At 42.6% G+C, this 20307-nt stretch overlaps 1 long non-coding RNA gene and 1 pseudogene across 1 annotated transcript in view; one reads left to right on the top strand and one right to left on the bottom strand.

Moving 5' to 3' along the window:
• LOC133750085 (uncharacterized) overlaps positions 1-20307 on the top strand; it is a 469371-nt gene that overhangs the window by 258991 nt on the left and 190073 nt on the right. The window lies entirely within an intron of this gene.
• On the bottom strand, positions 18079-18244 carry LOC133749870 (large ribosomal subunit protein eL39-like; annotated as a pseudogene).

Genomic DNA, 20307 nt, shown 5'->3' on the forward strand with positions numbered 1-20307 from the left:
TTTTGTCCTGACTCTAGATGTGCAATGTAATACTTTATCCTTTTTAGTATTTGTTGTTGTTGTTGTTCTAGTACTAGTGGTTGAACTCTGTAATTAACACACAATTATTCTTAGGTGTTTAAATTTTAACTGAAAAGTGATCCCTGTTAAATTTCAGAGTGGAAAAAGAGAGGGAGGAGATGCACAATTTGGGACATGCACAATCAGTCTTGCCCCAAATGATGGAGTTAGAAATGTGCCAGGGGATTCCAATACAATCCCATCAAGGTGGCATGTACCAATGCCATCTCACTAGTCCAAGTGATCAATTTCAGTTCACATTCGATGGCTTGGATAAGTCTAAGAAACAAAGGGATCACACAAACAAGACAAGTGTCTGCTAATACTAACTGATAGAATCAAAAAGGGAGAGAAAGATCCACCATGGGAAGTGGGATACACAGCAGACTCATAGAATGGCAGATGTCCTAAACAACACTCTGGCCTCACAATCAGCCCTTAAGGGATTCGGATATGGCTGAAGAGCCCATGAGAGTATTGTAGGCATGGAAAGCCAAGATACCATGGAAAAGAAAAAAAAGAAGAAGACCTAAATGAAAGATCTCTGTTAGTGAGATCCCAGTGGAAAGAACGGGGCCATCAAAGAAGGAGGTACCTTTCTCTGAAGGGAGGAGAGAACTTCCACTTTGACTGTGACCCTATCGGAATAAGATCAAAGTCAGCGAACCCTAAAGGCTTCCATAGCCCTGGCAATTCATGACTAGAGCCTAGGGAGATTACTGATGCCATGAACAGGAGTGTCAAATTGTTAAGTCAGCAACAGGAGTCACTGTGTACTTACATCCCATGTGGGATCTGTCCTTAATGTGTTGTCTAATGTGCAGTGATGCTATAACTAGTACTGAAACAGTATTTTTACACTTTGTGTTTCTGCGTGGGTACAAACTGATGAGATCTTTACTAATTATATACTGAATCGATCTTCTGTATATAAAGATAAGTGGAAATGAAAAAAAAACCTGGTGTTAAATTGGAAATGGCATAGAAAATTAATTAATTTTAAAAAAAATATTATGTAGGATCTCTGCCTTTAATGTGCTGTACACTCTTATTTAATGTTATAACTAGTACTCCAACAGTATTTTTTTTTTCACTTTGTGTTGCTATATGGGGGCAAACTGTTGAAATCATTACCTAATATATACTAAACTGATCTTTTGTATATAAAGAGAATTGAAATTGAATCATGATGTGATTGGAAGGGGAGAGGGAGCGGGAAAGGGGAGGGTTGTGGGTGGGAGGAAAGTTTTGGGAGGGGGAAGCCATTGTAACCCATAAGCTGTACTTTGGAAATTTATATTCATTAAATAAAAGTTTAATAAAAAAAAAAAGGAAAAGGGCATTGACTTCCTGTGAGGATATATCTATGCCATGAGCTTGCAAGATTATTTACATGTGATGTCTCTTTATTCTTTATAGCCACCTTTAGAGATCATCTAATCTAGCTTTTCATGGGTGGAAGCCTGGGGAGAAAAATTCTAGGTGGGGACCTTTCATGCCCTATTCCTCTGTGTATATTTTCATGTCCTGTTGAATCACCCCCAGAGCGCCTGCAGTAACTTCCTTGTCTGGCATGCCTTTCACTTCTAAGGCCCTTGTAAAGTTCAACTTATCCTTGAAAATCCTGTCCAAGGCATTCCTCCACCTTAAATATTCCTTCTCCACCACCAATTCTTTCAAATCAAAATTAGGAATCACTTCCTCTGTAGCTGGTATGTCTGTAAGACACCTGGGGTTTTCTATCAAGCACAGTAAGCATCAGTTGTGTTTATTCACGTTCAAGTGTGAACTTCATTCTTCACAAAATCCTGGCATGTTGTATATCTATAAATATTTTAATTGTCTTCTACCATTGCTTTAGCTTCATTACCTTGGGCAATTTTCTTAATTGCCTTGGCTTTCTTTCTTCATGCATTATATTGGGCTTCAACCAGAAAAGCAGAGCCAATAGGAGATATTAGTATATATTAAGAGATTTAATGAGAGGAATGTACTTGTGAGGGATGGCTGCCCCAGGAGGAGGCTGTCAGAAAGGTGGGTTAGAACTCTGAGGCATGGGCAGAAGCCATGCCTACTCAGACTATCTAAGATAGTCTCCTTTACTTAAAGTGAACTGGTTATAGACTTTAATCACATTTACAAAATACCACCATGGCAATACTCTAATTAGGATTTGAATGGATAACTGGGAACCATAACTTCACAAAGTTGACACATCAGAAGTCCATCCCCCATTATGGTGATAGGTAGTAATAGAACCTGCTCCATAGGGTCACTGCAGAGATTAAATGGATTTAACTAAATGGAGTTGCATTTAGAATAGTGTTTGGTAAGTGAGAAGATCTCAATAAAAGTTAACACTTAATATATTGTTTATTATAGTAAAGCAAATCATTTTTACATGTCTGCTTTCCCAACTAGCCGTTGAAGTCTTTTACTCAGATATGTACTCAAAACTTTGTATAGAACCTGATCTCCTGTATGAATTGACTAAGTTATTTGAATAAATAATTTTCTTTCAATTATGAAATGGCTCACAGACAACTTAAAAGAGTTCCCTAGGAGGAGTCTACAATAAAATATAGTCCTCTTCTTGACGTTTTTTCCCTTACCCCAGTGGACTCTGGAAACATTTTGGGAAGGGAAGGGCAGGATGGTATCTGCCAAGCGATTTCTACAGCTTCCTTTTCACTGTCAGTTTCTGCTGGTGACATAGAAATGTTATTATTCTGTAGTCTGACAGCAAATCAGATAACAGAAGCTTCACCAGATGATCTCAGGATCTGAAAATCCATTAAGTCCAAGAGAGTGTCATTGGATTTTCTTCAGAGTAACCGCATACAGATTATGAAAGGACATCAGTGAAAAATATTTTCCTTTCCTTTATGTTCCAGAATTTAATTTTACCTCTATGTTCTTTTTTTAAAGATTTATTTATTTGAAAGGCAGCGTTAGAGAGATAGACACAAACACACACACACACACACAGAGAGAGAGAGAGAGAGAGAGAGAGAGAGAGATCTTCCATCCACTGGTTCACTCCCCACATGACCCCAATGGCCAGGACTGGGGAAATCTGAAGCCAGGAGCCTGGAGCTTCTTCCTGGTCTCCCATATGGGTGCAGGGACTGAAGTGCTTGGGCCATCTTCCACTGCTTTCCCAGGCACCTTAGCAAGGAGCTGGATGGGAAGTAGAGCAGCCAGAATTTGAACCAGCACCCATATGGGATGCCAGCACTACAGGCTTTACTTCATAACAATAGAGCTCCAGCCTCTTTGCCTGTATGTTAAACAAAAATGAAAGGATTTTCATTTCACAAAAATTCAAAGAATGACCAAGGACTAAGTTTACATATCTCCAAGATGAGAAAATTAAGCTTAAATCCTAAGAGGTAACCAAACTTTATGGAATATCGCTTCCTGCATCCTCTCTGTCCTTATGCTGATAGATTTAGTTTAAATCATGTAAACCAGTATAGTAGGGGCTTAAACTCATCAGAATTTTTGTTGTTGTTGTTGTATGGTGAGAATGCTGCAATATCTAAGATCTAAAGAGTATGGATGTAATGCTGAGGATTGACTTTCACTCCAGATTTTTATATTTCATTGGATCTTTCCATGTCTGTATAAGTTACTTAGACTTAACACTGTATGCAAATATTACCCTTAAGCACAGTTGCAGAGGTGGGGTGGCTTTAGAATGATTCTACTTAGAAAGCTAAGTATAAGCAGTGTTGAACATTTAAGAAATGAAGATCAAATTCAGGTGCAGGTAGACAGTTTGTGTTCTTTCTTTGAGCTAAAACTATCTGTGAACTTTTATGTTATTATCTAGCACTCTGTAGTCAGTTCAGACAGTATGAATATGCTCTATACCAATTAACAATTATCAGTAAAATTTTGAAAGCAAGCATCAGTTGTATCTATCCAGTTTCAAGTGTGAACCTCTCTCTTCACAACACACACACACAGGCATGCAGGCATGTGTACTCATGGGAAAGAGATCATGGTCAAGTTCAAACTGCTGTAGACAAACATATAAGAATAAGCCAGGCTATTGTGGTGAGCAGAAGTATGGTACACACCAACTGAACTGTGTTTGGTACAATTAAAATACAAAATGTTTCTGACATGTTTGCCCAGGGACCACTGAGTAACAAGAAGACTGTAGAAGGAAGTAGGAGCACACAAGGTGAGTGATGGATGGGTGCAAGAGATATTTGAGAGGTAGATTGTCAGATTTTTATTAAATAGAACATTTCAATGATGAGGAAACAAATGAATCAGGGACAGCATTCTGAGTTCTGATGTGGACAAGTGGGTAGATATTGGTTCCATCTATTTTTTAAGATCAATGCAGGAGGGAGGATGGTTTTCAGAGAAACATTACACCTTTGGCATTGCAGTACCTGTGGGGTATCATGTAGAAAGTCTCTGTGGATAGTTAAAGATGACACTATTCTCACAGGACCCCTCTCTAGAAAAATATTTGAGTTTCATCATCAGAGAGACCAGAGATTCTCAACTTTGGCACTATTGGCATTTTGGGCAAGATAATGCTTTATTGTAGGGGTGTCCTGTGCAATGTAGGATGTGCAGTGGCATCCCTCGTGTCTGCCATGAGTCCAGTAGCATATCCTCCAAGTCACCACAATGAAAATGGCAACCTCCCCCCGCCCAGTTTAAAACCACTGGCATGGGTGGTACCGAATCCATGAGCATGGTATGTAGAGAAAGGAGAAGGGCAGTCTAAGGATAAAACACCACTTATGGACCAAGAAGAGAAAATCGCATAAAAGGAACAGAGAAAGAGTGATCATAGAAGTGAGAAAAAATATAGAAGCCAAGGAGAAAATATTTCAATAAGACAGATGTGATCACTAAAGACAATTATAGTCTTCTGTTTAGTGGTCAGAATGTCGCTGATGACCTTAGAAAAAATAATTTTCCTGGAGTAATGGGGCAGAAACCAGAGGACAGTAAGGTGATAAGTAAATAAATTTATGTTGCATTGTTGCATTATTTTATCTTCCTAGACATTGTAACTCAGCTGGAAGAAATTGGACAGTTAAAAAGATTTGCTGGGTGGGGTGTTGTGATGCAGTGGGTTAAGCTGCTTCTTTCAATGCATGGCATGCATCCATACTGGAGTGCCAGTTTGAGTCTGGGCTCTTCTGTTCCTGATCCAGGTTCCTGCTCATGCATCCTGGGAGGCAGCAGATAATGACCCAAGTTTGGGGCCCCTGCCACCTATGTGGGAGACCCAAATGAAGTCCTGGGCTCCTGGTTTCATGGTTCTGGGCTCCTGGCTTCATTCTGGGTCAGTCCTGGCTGCTGCAAGCATTTGGGAAGTGAATCAGCGGGTAGATCGATCTCTCCCTCTCTTTCTCTCTCTCTCTCTCTCTCTCTCTCTCTCTCTATATATATATATATATATATACATATGTATGTATATATATAATATATTTCAATGTATACATATTTCAAGTAAATGAAAATAAAAAAAAACATGTAAAACAGTTTTAAAAATTCCTCTTTAAAAGAAAGATAATGGGACCGGCACTGTGACATAGTGTGTAAAGCTGCCACCTGCAGGGTTGGCATCCCTTATGGGCGCTGGTTCGAGTCCTGGCTGCTCCACTTGCAATCCAGCTCTCTACTGTGACCTGGGAAAGCGGTAGAAGATGGCCCAAGTTCTTGAGCCCCTGAACCTGTGTGGAAGGCCTGGAAGAAATTTCTGGCTCCTGGCTTTGGATCGGCACAGTTCCAGCCATTGCGGTTAATTGGGGAGTGAACCAGCGAATGGAATATCTCTTTCTCTGCCTCTCCTTCTCTCTCTGTTTAACTCTGACTTTCAAATAAATAAATAAATCTTAAAAAAAGAAAGATCCTGTGTTAAAATTTTGAAAGTATTCAGGAGACAGTCCAGTAGCAAATGGAAATTAAGGATATTAGTTAAGAGAATGATTATAGTGGAAGACCATGAAATGTAAACTGGAAAGTGAAAGAAATGGATATGAGGGACAATTAGTGGGTACAGAAAGCTTATATGTTCAAAGTCTCCGTGGGTGTAAAGAGCAGGTAAAGTGAAGATTTCTGAGGAAAAATTTGGAAATGCACGAGAATATTCATTCATTAAAACTGGGCATTGCCAGTGACGCAGCTCACTTGTCTAATCCTCCGCCTGCGGCACCCCTGGCTCTAGTCCCGATCGGGGTGCCAGATTCTGTCCCGGTTGCCCCTCTTCCAGTCCAGCTCTCTGCTGTGGCCTGGGAAGGCAATGGAGTATGGCCCAAGTCCTCGGGCCCCTGCACCCACATGGGAGGCCAGGAGGAAGCACCTGGCTCCTGGCTTCAGATCGGGGCAGCGCACTGCCGTAGCGGCCATTTGGGGGGTGAACCAACAGAAGGAAGACCTCTCTCTCTGTCTCTCTCTCTCTTTCTCTCACTAACTCTGCCTGTCAAAAAACAAAACAAAACAAAAACTGGGCCTTGCTTTCTGTATAATTTTGAGGGCGGGGGGTAGGTAACCTACATGCCCCCAGTGTACCTTCACATCTGCTTGTTTTAGACTAAAAGTATAATAACATCTTTCTGAGTCTCATATAAATGAAATAGGAAATGAAAGACATATGTGCGTTTATGTCTATGAGAGTTTCTTTATATCAAATCATTTCTTTGATAGGTTTCTTTTTTGATTTAGGGCCATTTTAGTTTTGACACTATAAGTTTGCATTAAGGTATTTTATTCCAAACAATTAGATCTAACTGCTTTTGATTGATTCTTTAGTTTAGAAAGTGGAAACTTTGGACATATGAGATAATTTTTGATGGTTCATTGGATATATGTTGTAAGGGAAACATAACTTCTTAAGAAATACAAAGATCAGGGAAGTTTGGTTTCTGTGGCCCTGTGTTGCCTGTTAGCATGCCCCTACTTTGCATGGTTTCTCTCTCTCTCTCTCTCTCTCTCTCTCTCTGAGAGATTAGCAATGGTAAAGGTTTATATGTTTGTGTCTTTCAGGGAAATGAGAAGGCTGTAAAGCCAAGTTCGAAAATATAGGGGACCCGCACCTCTCCTTTGCCTTCTGACACTCCAGGCAGACATCACTAATTGATTTCTTCATTTTCTCCTAGAATCTAGATATGAATTTACAGCCATGATTCTTCCCTCTGGCTTGGCATCAGAATCACGTATGGGGATTAAGAATAATAGTTTCTGAGGCCTCATTCTAGATTTACTCAAACAGCATCTTCAGTGACTCTGATGTGCTGTGCCCAAGACTGACTCCACACATGGCCCCAGGCAGACAGATTGGAGTTGGCACTTGAGATGAGAGATGCATTATCTCAGCTGGAGAATAGCTGCCAGCTCTCCCCTCCACCCTGTCCCCTTGTGTGCAGCGATGCGTCTCACCGCAAAAAGCTACCCATTCTGGATTAGAACACGGCTTCATCAAGAAAGAAGCTAGAATGGGACTGAGGGTGACACTAACCTCCTCCCATCCACAGTTGTTACAGATAACAGCATCAACTAGCAAGGATGTATTACTCAAATGAGAGTCCAATGTGAATTCATTCATTCCAGAAACATTTATAAAGGACTGGAATACTCAAAAAAGATGGCATACATTTCAGATTGCAAGCAGAATAGGTGATGAAAATATGTCTTGAAGCACTTAATTAACCCTTGCTGACATGAGTCTGGTCTCCAGCAGAACTATAACTTAACATACTGATCGTCAAGATTTCCCTAAATGAGAGACATATGAAAAGCAAGAGCAGGAAGTATGGTAAAGTCAGCTCACTTTGGCTGTGTCCCAAGAAGACTGTACTGATGACATCATGTCCATGATTCTAATAAACAGTCCTAGGAGAAGATAGAATGAGGATATTTCCCTCCCTCTCTTCAGACTGTATCCCTCAGCATGGCATCACTTCATGTGTTATATTGTAATTCCAGCACTTTGTTGGGAAGAGAGGCCAGTATTCATTTTAAAAATTTACTTATAAGGTGCTGGTGCCTTGGCTCACTTGGTTAATCCTCCACCTGCAGCACCGGCAACCCATGTGGGCACCGGGTTCTGGTCCCGGTTGCTCCTCTTCCAGTCCAACTCTCTGCTGTGGCCCGGGAGGGCAGTGGAGGATAGCCCAAGTGCTTGGGCCCCTGCACCCACATGGGAGGCCAGGAGGAGGCACCTGGCTCCTGGCTTTGGATCGGTGCAGCGCCGGCCATGGAGGCCATTTGGGGAGTGAACCAATAGAGGGAAAGCCTTTCTCTCTGTCTCTCTCTCACTGTCTATAACTCTACCTGTCAAATAAAAAAAATTTATTTATATGTTTGTTTACTTATTTGAGGAAGGAGAAAGAGAGAGATATAGAGACCCAGACAAAGATCTCCCATCTGTTGATCCACTCCCCAGATGTCTACATCAGTTGGGGCTGGGCTGGGCTGGGCTGAAGTTGGGAGACAGAAACTCAATCCAGGTCTCCCATATGGGTTATAGGCACTCAATTACTTGAGAAATCATTGCTACCTTCATGATCTACATTTGCAGGAAGCTGGTGTTAGGAGCTGACCCAGGAACTCTGATATGGGATGTGGGCCCTTTAACCAGCATTTTTTAACTTCTAGGCCAAACTCCACCCACAGCATTTATTTCTTGGTAAATTTTTAGGTTCTCCTTTTATTTTACCCTTTCTTGTATGTCTTCAAAATATTTGGCAATCTTTTTGCTAACTTGACAAATCATAAGACATTGTTCTCAATGTATCTCCTCTGAGATAAAAGGATATGTCATTTTAGTGTTTCAACTATGATGGAACAAAAGGATGAAACAGACCTGATAATTATCCAAGTACTCTAGCAAACTGCTTGGGTCAGTGGAGGTATCAGAGCATTAGAGGGGAGGAAAAGAGAAGAAATTGAATGGACTAGGATTCAGGTTGTTCCATTCCACTTCACCTAAGGAAGCTTTCATTTGTGTCATCTAATATTTCAAATGAAATGTGAGTGGCCCCTGCCGTGGCTCACTAGGCTAATCCTCCACCTGCAGCGCCAGCACCCCGGGTTCTAGTCCCGGTTGGGGCGCCGGATTCTGTCCTGGTTGCTCCTCTTCCAGGCCAGCTCTCTGCTGTGGCCCAGGAGTGCAGTGAAGGATGGCCCAAGTCCTTGGGCCCTGCACCCTCATGGGAGATCGGGAGGAAGCATCTTTCGGATCGGCGCAGCACGCCAGCTGTGGTGGCCACTTGGGGGGTGAACCAACGGAAAAAGGAAGACCTTTCTCTCTGTCTCTCTCTCTCACTGACTCTGCCTGTCAAAAAACAAAAAGAAAGAAAAGAAAATGAAATGTGAGTAACTGTTTGCTCTGTTAAAAACATTTGGAAGAGCAGAAACACTGAAGTCTTAAGGCTGCACAGAGGAAATCCTGAAACAGAGGGTATCCTGCATCAGTGTTGCCTGAGGCCTTGATAAAACACAGGCTCCTGGGGTCCACCTTTAGATGTCCTCATTCAGCTTGTTTGGAGTGAGGCTCAAGGATTTACATCTTACCTAGTTCCCAGGTCCCTTATGATGCTGCTGGTTCTATGACTCCATTTTTGAGAACATCTGCACTAGAAAAGGAATCTATAACTTGTATCAACATGGTCTCGTTGTTTCAGCATGAGAGATCTTTTAGTGCCAACTGACATCTTCATATGCAAGGATTTCTTGTAACTTTTGTGGCTCTCAATTCTGTAAACCAGATGTCAGAGACCCATTTGTTAGGCAGAAGTCATTTGCACTAATTAAATTACATTTAATTAGTGCTATCCTATTCTTATATTTAAGAATCCTCATGTGTTTTGGATTCCAGTTTCTTTTGAGAAATTGAACAACTGGTATCACAGGGCCTGCATGGCTACCTGACAAAGTTGCACTGGCGTAGAGGCAGCTGCTGCCCCTTTAGACTGGTGTGTCCTCCCCTAACTTTAACTTTCTCATCTGGCTCTTCCATGCTCATGCAATCAGGCACAATCATACTCAAATCTCGAAGGACTGAAGTAGTTTTGGAGTTATGTGACTTCCCGTTAGGATTATTTCCCCCTTCTCCCATGGTTTGAAAGGCCCTTGATGTAACACATAAAATGAAGATCATTACCTAATAAGTTTGCTATCTGTATATAATATGACACATTATAATGTTGAATATGAATACATGAGGGTACTTCAAAAATTCATGGAAAATGGAGTTAAAGGATAAGTTTATTTTGGTGCAAAATACTTTTGAAATCCATATGTATAATTTTTTCATAATACGCATTTTCTCTGAACTTTTTGAAGATACCTCTACACATAGATTTCAAAAGTATTTTGCACCAAAATAAACTTATCTTTTAATTCCATTTTCCACAAATTTTTGGAAATCTTATCATTCATATTTATAGGATATTGAGCTTACTGTTAACTGACATGAAATATGTTATTCTGGATAAAAACCGTATCCCAAGACCTCTACCTTAGCTTGGAAGTATTTGCTAACCCTTGATGGAATACTTCACATGGGCATTAAAGGAAATTTCACTGAACTCCACTCGTCTGCCAATGCTAGCTACTTCTTGAGTTTATATAAGAAGAAAATCTTTAGCAAGTAGGCTGGAAAAACAAACACACTTAAAATCCTTAGATGCTTTGGAGAATCTATGGCTGCTTTCTACTGCGATATTTCTCTAAATTCTTTGGAACAAAGTCCCAGCCTTCGGCTCGTTCAAAGAAGGGATTTGCACTAAAACCAGTATTCCTAGTCTGTGCTCATCAGGGTCAGAGGCTGCCTTTGCCACTAAGATCCCTCAATATGCACAATCATTTCACAGTTTAATTGGGCCGGTTTCCCTAAATTCAAAGACAGAAAGTCCCGTAGAACTTGCTTTGTTTAACAAAGAAAGCTTTCTTTCCCAAACCCCTCTGGCTTTGGTGACTTGGAGAATCTTATTAGCTAGATGAAAAAAAAAAAAAAAAAAATTCCACCACCAACTCTGGGACTCGAACAGCTATTTGGAGGCTTGTGAAGAGCAAGAACCCAATTAGGCAGCTCAGCTGCACAAGCTTGTATGCAGCGTGCCAGACCTGGGGTGCCCTCACACACCTCGTCCAACTCCACTGGGCTGAGCCGCCTTTAAGCTCTCTGTCAAAATGGCATGAGTCTGAGAGATTCATTTCCCAACTACAGGACACTAGTGGAGGGCGAAGCTAATGCAGGCGGGCAGTAGCTGGATCAGGGAGATATGACTGTGATATCTGAACAGGGATTTGGGTGAAGCAGAGGCAGGCTTAAAACTACTTTCTCATAACAAAATAAAATAGCTAAACGGAGCCGCCAAAGCGTTTCCTCTGACCCTTTTGTCCTTAGTTTCAAGAGGGACAAATACGCTCCACTTTCTTCGCTTGACCTCTTATCTAAGAAAAAGTGACCCTGAGTCCCCAGGAACAGTGCTGACAAGTCTTTTATGGGTCTGGCGATGTGTTAGAAAGAAATGAAGCCCAGGTGGGGGTTGAATCCACAAAGGATTCTGGGGAACTTTAGGGTGACCCTGTTTGGAGAACTCGTGAGACAGCAGAAGGCATTTCCTGCTTGGAGGCCAGCAGCTATACAGAGGGAGGACTCAGAACATTGAATCCAAAGGTATGATAGACTGAGGATGGAGGCTAAGCAGTTAATACAATATATTTCCAACTGACTCCTGTATGACCATTTCACCTCAAAATATATTTTACAAGACATTTTAGGAGGACCACACAATGCTTTACTGAAACTTAAGGTATCCTGGGGGCTGGCGCTGTGGCACAGTGGGTTAAAGCCCTGGCCTGAAGCACCGGCATCCCATATGGGCGCCAGTTCTAGTCCCGGCTGCTCCTCTTCCAATCCAGCTCTCTGCTATGGCCTGGGAAGGCAGTAGAAGACGACCAAACTCCTTGGGCCCCTGCACCCATGTGGGAGACCAGAAGGTGCTCCTGGCACCTGGCTTTGGATCGGCGCAGCTCCAGCCCTCCAGCTGTTGCAGTCATCTGGGGAGTGAACCAGTGCATGGAAGACCTCTCTCTCTGTCTCTACCTCTCTCTGTAACTCTGTCTTTCAAATAAATAAAATAAATATATATATTTAAAAAAAAAACCTTAAGGTATCCTGACCCTTAAAACCTAAATAGTTTTAACACCTCTATTGAAATCGTAGTCCACTTTGCATTCTGTGCTAGTTAGCTTTTTGTCACCACAATAAAATAATGGAGTAACTCACTTTAAGAAAAGATTTGCTTTGGCTCCTGGTTCTGGAGGAGCACAATCCAACACTGAGCAGGCTCCATTGGCTTGGCCTCCAGTGATGATGTTATTTCCGGCAGAGTCCACAAGGGGCACAGAGCATCACATGCAACAGGAAGTGTGCATATCTGCCTATGTCTACATGGTCCCTTAGATGCCATCAGAATTTAATCATGGGGGCTCTACCCTAAGGACCCAATCCAAGCCAGTCACCTCCTGAAGGCCCCACCTGCAAACACCATAATTTGATGAAGTGTCTCCCATCTTAATACATTTAGCGTAAGATTTTTTGGGACTAAGCCTTTCACACATGGGTCTTTGTGGGGACATTCAGTATCCAAACTAATATCTAAATCATAGCACACCCAAACCAAGCTTCCCATCCAAATCGAAAATGAATAATGAGAGGGTAAGTGTTTGAGTCCATGGTTAAGATGACAGTTAGGAAACTCATGTCCCAAATTGGAGAGTATAGGTTTGAGTCTTGTTGTGGATCCCAGTTACAGTTTCCTGCTACTGTAGACCCTGGTGGGTAGCAAATATTGGTTCAAGTAGTTAGATCTTGGAACCTGGGAAACCTGGAATGAGTTCCCAGCACCTAGCTTCAGCCTGGTCCAGGCCTGCTCATGGTGAGCATTTGAGGAGTGAACCAGCTGATAGAGGCCAGCCCCACTGCCAACTGCCTTTATTTGTCTTTGTCTTTCAAATAATTTTTTTTAAAGTTTATTTTTTGTATTATATGCTTTTCTTATTTCTGTCCTGAATGGATTCAACAAATAATTTCTGTACCTGTCTGTTCTGTCCTCTGGTCTGACTTTTTTGAGTCTCTTCTGTATCAGATTATCTACCAAGTGTTCTTAAAATATGTTTTTTTTTCTTCTTTATTTTTCCCTCAAAATGCTACAGTTGAACTAGGGAATTGAGTCTGGATGTAGAACTATTAAGAAAACATACAGGCCCGATTGGATCTACTCTTACATATGAACATAATTCAAAGTTCTAACCGTGGCCTCTTTGTTCACTTGTATATCCACTCTCCATGGAGGGCCTCACATGCCCCCATGGGTGCCTCCTATAACACTAACTCCAACTCTAACTTGTTCCTGAGATACAAATGGTTATTTTGTCCTCTCTTCTTGAAATCACCCTTGGATTTCCTGCAAGTATTTACAACTCAGCATTTTCTCCCATAAGCCTATTCCTGCTCTGATGCTGTTGGTCATCAGGATGGCATTGCTGTGTATGCAGTTGACCAAGTAGATTTGAAAATTACTCATAGCTCCTCTTCTGCACCTGTTCCAGGTAGTCACCAAGTGTAGTCAATTAAATGACTACCTATATCAAATACTTCTCCATTCCTAGACTTGTCTTTTAACATCTCTGGGTAAGTGTCCCGTGTCAGTACATTAACATGCTACTTAGACAGAGAGAGAGACAGAGAGAAATGTTTTCCTTTTCCGTTGGTTCACCCCCCAAATGCTTGCTATGGCCGGTGCGCTGCGCCAATCCGAAGCCAGGAGACAGGTGCTTCCTCCTGGTCTCCCATGTAGGTGCAGGGCCCAAGCACTCGGACCATCCTCCACTGCCTTCCCGGGCCACAGCAGAGAGCTGGACTGGAAGAGGAGCAACCAGGACAGAATCTGGCACCCCAAATGGGACTAGAACCCAGGGTGCTGGTGCTGCAGGCGGAGGATTAGCCAAGTGAGCCGCGGCGCCGGCCTCAACATGCTACTTTTTTTAAAAAAAGATTTATTTATTTATTTGAAAGTCAGAGTTACACAGAGAGAGGAGAGGCAGAGAGAGAGAGGGAGAGAGAGAGAAAGGTCTTCCATCCGCTGGCTCACTACCCAAATGGCCGCAATGGCTGGAGCTGTGCCAATCTGAAGCCAGGAGCCAGGAGCTTCTTCCAGGTCTCCCACACAGGTGCAGGGGCCCAAGGACTTGGGCCATCTTGTACTGCTTTCCCAGGCTACAGCAGAGAGCTAGATAGAAAGTGGAGCAGCTGGGTCTTGAACCGGAGCCCATTTGGAATGCCGGCAGTTCATGCCAGGGCATTAACCCACTGCGCCACAGTACCAGCCTCAACATACTACTTAAATGCCAAAACTTTTATATATTTTTTCAGTCAAAATTCCATTCCTAAGCTCAACATTACTCATATAAATTATTGGTCTCCTCTTTTTGGACATTCACAGATGATATCAGGATGAGCATACTAATTACCTACCTAGTATTCTTAACTAATAAGACTCTTCTATAGGTTGAATGTGATTTGGTCCCCTCAATTGCCAAGATGTTAAAACCACAAAGTAGTAACTTAATGGTACTAAGATGGTAGAAACTGAATCCAGTAATGGTGTTTAAGAGGAGACTCTTCAGTTACTGGGGGCATGCCCTCAGAAGGTAGTTCACACAAGAGAAAGTTGTTATAATGGCCTGAATTGGGGCCAACTCTGTGGCATAGCAGGTTAATCTTCCACTTGCGGTGTTGACATCCCATATGGGTGCTGGTTTAAGTCCCAGCTGTTCCACTTCCAATACAGCTCTCTGCTATGGCCTGGGAAAACAGTAGAATATGGCCGAAGTGCTTGGGTCCCTGCACCTGTGTGGGAGACCCAGAAGAAGCTCCTGGCTCCTGACTTTGAATTGGCACAGTTACAGCCATTGTGGCCATCTGGGGAGTGAACCAGTGGATGGAAGCTCTCTCTCGCTTGTTTGCTCGCTCGCTCTTGCTCTCTCACTCTCTCTGCCTCTGCCTTTCTGTAACTCTGTCTTTCAAATAAATAAATAAATCTTCAAAAAATAAATAAATAAAAGCCTGAATTGAGCCCAGTCTCTCTCTGCTCCCTGGATTACCATGTCATTCTTCTCTACATGTTCCACCATTGCCATCTACTGCCTCACTATAAATAAAGGCAATGGAGCTGCCCAATCTTGGATTTGGACCTTTAAAACTGTAAAGAAACTTTTTCTTTTTATAAAGTTAGTTGCCCAGCTATCTTGTTATAGTAATGAAAAAATGACTAATATAGAAAAATTGGTACCTTCTAGTCATGCTGTTATTAACTGAAGGTGCTGACTTGCCTTTGGAATTGACTAATGGGAAGAGTTTGGAAGGGTTTGGAGGAGTAGGATAGAGAAAACCTAGAATGGGGCAAGCAAAGCCAGGAAGTCACCGAGTATGACTACCAGGGCACTCAGATTGCAAGAGAGCTCAGAATGGTAGAAATGTGGGCAGGGGAGGCTGTGTTTATGAGGTTTCAGATGGAAATGAGGATTTTATTGGGAACCAGACTAAAGTCCATCTTCATTAAATGCTGGCAAAGATCCTGCCTGTGTTGTGTTCATACTCTGAGACTGTGCAGGCCAAACTTAAAGTGATGGAGTAGTTTATTTGTTAGAGATTTCAAAAACAAAGCATTCAGGCTGAAGCATGGGCATTCTTGGCCACTCTCTGTAACTTTTATACTGTGAATCAAACAAAAAGGAGCAGAACAGAAGGAGATGGAAAATCTGCAGGCTAGAAGATGTGAAGAAAATGTAAGTTCCAGATGGGAGAGTGAGAGTGGAAGGGTGGAGGGCTTGGGGGGAACCACTTGCAAAAGAAATTAACACAGGTAAAACAGAACCATGTACTAACCGGAAAAGCGATAGGAAAAATGTCTCAAAATCATCTCAGAGATCTCTGAGGCTGCCCATCCTATCACAGGCCCACAGGCCTGGAAAGACATAATTGTTTCATGGAATTTCAGGGCACTCTCTTTGGGCCTTCCCAACACCATCTCCAAATTCATTTTCTGTGATCAGCTGGCAAAGCACTCTGCAGCTGCAACCTTGGTTCAGCTGCACCCTGGTGTAGTGCATGCTGGTGGTCAGCCTTCGCATCGGCCTCCACGTGATGCTGGTTTTGTAGGCACTCAGATTGCAAGAGTTATGGGGTCGTGGTAGCTTCCACTGCGATTTCAAGGAAAATTCTGGGAGGCTAGGAAGAATTGTGCCACATGGAGCCTCTCATGGGGCAGTGCACAATGAAACTGTGGGAATCAAGCCAACACGGAGACTCCAGGAAAGCTGCAGACATCCATGTGCAGCCTCAGAAAGCAGCTATGTGGGCAGAGGCCAACAGAGCCACAGAGGCATGGAAGCCCCCGCTTAGATTCCAAAGCGTGGCTTAGACAACACAGTGGCTCAGGCAGAGACCTGTCACAAGGCTAGAAACAGTGTGCAGCATCCCCTCCAGGGCGATTACAAGCAGAAATGTGGTTTTGGAGCTGCTGCCAAGACTCCCCACCAGGACAACGCATCGTGGAACTGCACCGATGAGATTCCAGCCTGCGAGAACTGAAGCATGGACTGTGACGAATAAAGATGTAGGGGCGGGACTTCTGAATCACTTGGGAACCCAGACCCTGACACAGAATTCTACAGGTACTGGACATGGAACTTGAGGGTTTAATATTTGCTCTGCTGAGTTTTAGTCTTGCTCTTGTCTGATTAATCTTTTCTACTTGTCTGTTGCCCATTTTGGAATGGAAAATTATCCTGTGCACATCCTGCCATTGTAACTTAGAAGTATGCAACTTTTTTATTTATTTATTTTTTAATATTTTTTTTTGACAGGCAGAGTGGACAGTGAGAGAGAGACAGAGAGAAAGGTCTTCCTTTTGCCATTGGTTCACCCTCCAATGGCCGCCGCGGTAGGCGCGCTGCGGCCAGCGCACCACGCTGATCCGAAGGCAGGAGCCAGGTACTTATCCTGGTCTCCCATGGGGTGCAGGGCCCAAGAACTTGGGCCATCCTCCACTGCACTCGCTGGCCACAGCAGAGAGCTGGCCTGGAAGAGGGGCAACCGGGACAGGATTGGTGCCCCAACCGGGACTAGAACCCGGTGTGCCGGCGCCCCAAGGCGGAGGATTAGCCTAGTGAGCCGCGGCGCTGGCCAACTTTTTTATTTTATAAGGACTCACAAATAAAAGTACTTAGAATCTCAGGTGAAACTTTGGAATTCTGAATTAATACTAGACTGAGTAAAAAAAAACTTCAAAGATTTATTTGTAGGCTGGTTAGAGAAGAAATGAAGAAAAAACAAGTTCCAGACAGGAAAGTGAGAGTGGAGGGGTGGGGGTGTGGGGAACCACTTGAAAAAGAGATTAGCATAGGTGAAAGAGAGCTGTGTGCTAACTGAAAGAGCAATAGAAAAAATGTCTCAGAAGCTTCTCAGAGATCTTTGAACAAGGTATTTGAATGGCAATGTTACAGAGAGAAAGAGGCAGAGAGAGAGAGGTCTTCCATCCACTAGTTCACTCCCCCAATGGCCACAATGACTAGGGCTGGGCCAGGCTGAAGCCAGGAGCCAGCTGCTTCATCTGAGTTTCCCTTGTGGGTAACAAGGTCCCGAGCCCTTGGACCACCCTCCACTGTTTTTCCAGGCATATTAGCAGACAGCTGGATCAGAAGTGGAGTAGCTAGACTCCAATCAGCACCCATATGGGATGCCAGCACTGCAGGCAGCAGCTTAAATGCTATACTATAATGTCAGCCCCTGAATCAAAATTTATAAACTGATTTTTTTTTTCAAAAGGGCTCACATATTTATTACTGAACCAGCCCACTGGTCACAGCCCTAATCAAACATGTCCAGCTGTTCAGATGATGGTGACATCTTTAGCTTGGTGTGGTGACAGTGACATTGAGACAGAAGAAATGTGCACACCACTCAAGTGCAATTCCTTATAGACCCAGCTTGGTTCTTCTCCAATGTCTCCTCTTGGAGTTATACCTGATTTTATTACCAGTTTTCATCCGAATCCATTGCGGAATGGGGCGGTTTTGTTTTTTGTTTTTTGGCCAGCAACCTCTTGATTCTGAAGGTCTTGTGAGAAGACATGGTGAGGGAGAGTCAGGGACACCCACCACAATGGCGGAGGAAAGGAGAAAGGAAGGAGACGGTGGAAGAACGCGTTTAGAAAATTTATAAACTGTTAAAGACGGAATGATTATATGTTGTGTGTAAAATGGAAGTAAGGTTCATAGGACCAGAGGAAAAGTGCTGTAGTTTGAATATGTTTTACCCCCTTAAATCATTTAAACAACAAAGCCATTAGTTGATGACTAAGAGGATGGAAATAGTCCAATTATGGCGTTTAGGAGGCAAATCTCATGGGAGGTCATTTGGGCAAGTCATTTAAAGCTAATTCTCATGAGAGAGTTGTTCTAAAAGCCTGAGTTGAGTCCATCCACCCTTCTCTACTTCCTGGATCACTGTGGGATTCTTCTGCTAGGTACACTCCACCTCTGCCTTCCACCACTCTCAGAAGAAACCAAACATGCTGGCATCCTCCATGGAATGCAATATGGTAAATTATGGTGATGCCTATGAAGAAATGTTGAAAACTCTAAAACCTTATACATTGTCCTGTTACTTGAGCCAAAACCTTTACATACCCAATGTTGTATCAACTGTTTTTAACCCAAGTTTCTAATACAATCTAGGATATTAAATTTGATAAAATTAATTTCAGTTTGATTTATGTGTAATGGGTGTCTAGCATTTTCTTACTCATATTAATTTTTCAGATGGTCCTAAACCAGGGCCCAAAAGTAATAGGTCTTCAATGAACTCCTTCTCACATTTCTGTGCTTAATCCTGAATCACACACCCAACAGGTTTAGCTATGATATCCCAAGTGTCCTCACTCTTTCTTGTTTTCTTTGATTATAGCTACTTATTCTCATGTTTAGAGCCTCCTCTGGCTTTTCCTCAAATCGAAAACCTGAACTTGTTTATCTCAAAGCAACCCCAACATTCTTCCTTGAGTATGATTCAGATATATCCTCATGTGAAAATGCCCTCTCTTATGCCACCTCTCAATAAGTGTAGATAGTTGTATTTATTTGGATTTTCTTGGAAGGGGACCTGGAGACAGTGATTCCAGGTGACCTCAGATCCAGTAGGGGAGTAAATAGGTGAGCTAAAGAAGGGTATGTTCTCAAGCCACTTGCTGCTGTGGTTAACAGGAGCTCAGTCCCACAGTAGAACTCTGCGAGGGCAGTGTGGAACACTTACCTCGGAGTTATCCTGCCTGAGGGATACAGGCTGCCTACTCCATTTAGTCATTTGTTGAGGACTATGAGGAGGGTGAATATGGTGTTTTTATTATTTGGACCTTCCGGTTTCTGTGCCCTTGGACCAAGCAAAGGTAGTTCAAACTAACCTGTTTTGTCATTATAGATAAGGTCTAATGGCATGTCTAAAAGGATGCAAGTGGACACCTATTACTTCCTTGGCTCTACATCCTTCCAACCTGTGTCCTCTTGAGATATATTGTTTGAATGCTGTGTTTTTCTTCTGCTATTAAAACCTACTTGGTGCTGTCTACTGGTAACCGAGGCCACTGTACTTTAGTATCATCTACCTTTGCTCAAACTAAGCATTTTCCCTATAGATAATTCTCAAAGGAATCAGTTCTTCTAAAGGCCAGTAAGAACGTGTGTGTTTGCTTTGAGACAGAGTAAGCATTAGCTGTGTCTGGCAGAAAAACAAGAGGCCGTGGTTACCAGTAGATCTCTCTTCTCTCATCACTGCACTACCAACAAGCTGTTTTTCTTCTCATAGGAAAAATGAGGCATTTCTGTTTTTGTCTTCTGTTCAACATTTTTCTTCAGCTACAATGTCATTCTTGTTTCTTTGTAGTTCTCTTTGTGTCAAGGTTTTACACATGATTTAGGAACAGATTTTCAACTGACTGGAATCCAGCAGGCACAACTTATTTGCAACATTGCAGTTGTTACTCTAAGGTCACTATCTTCTTTTGAGATAGGTAGGCCCTTCATTGCCAACGGTTCTCTGTCTCACACATCTTAATAGCTTTCTTCGTTATCAGGGTCTTACCTCCTTTACTCCACATTGGCAAGTCAGCCACCCAAGCATCCCTTGTCCTATTCTTTCTA

This window comes from Lepus europaeus, chromosome 20, assembly GCF_033115175.1.
Source record: "Lepus europaeus isolate LE1 chromosome 20, mLepTim1.pri, whole genome shotgun sequence".
In the NCBI taxonomy this organism is placed as follows: Eukaryota; Metazoa; Chordata; class Mammalia; order Lagomorpha; family Leporidae; genus Lepus; species Lepus europaeus.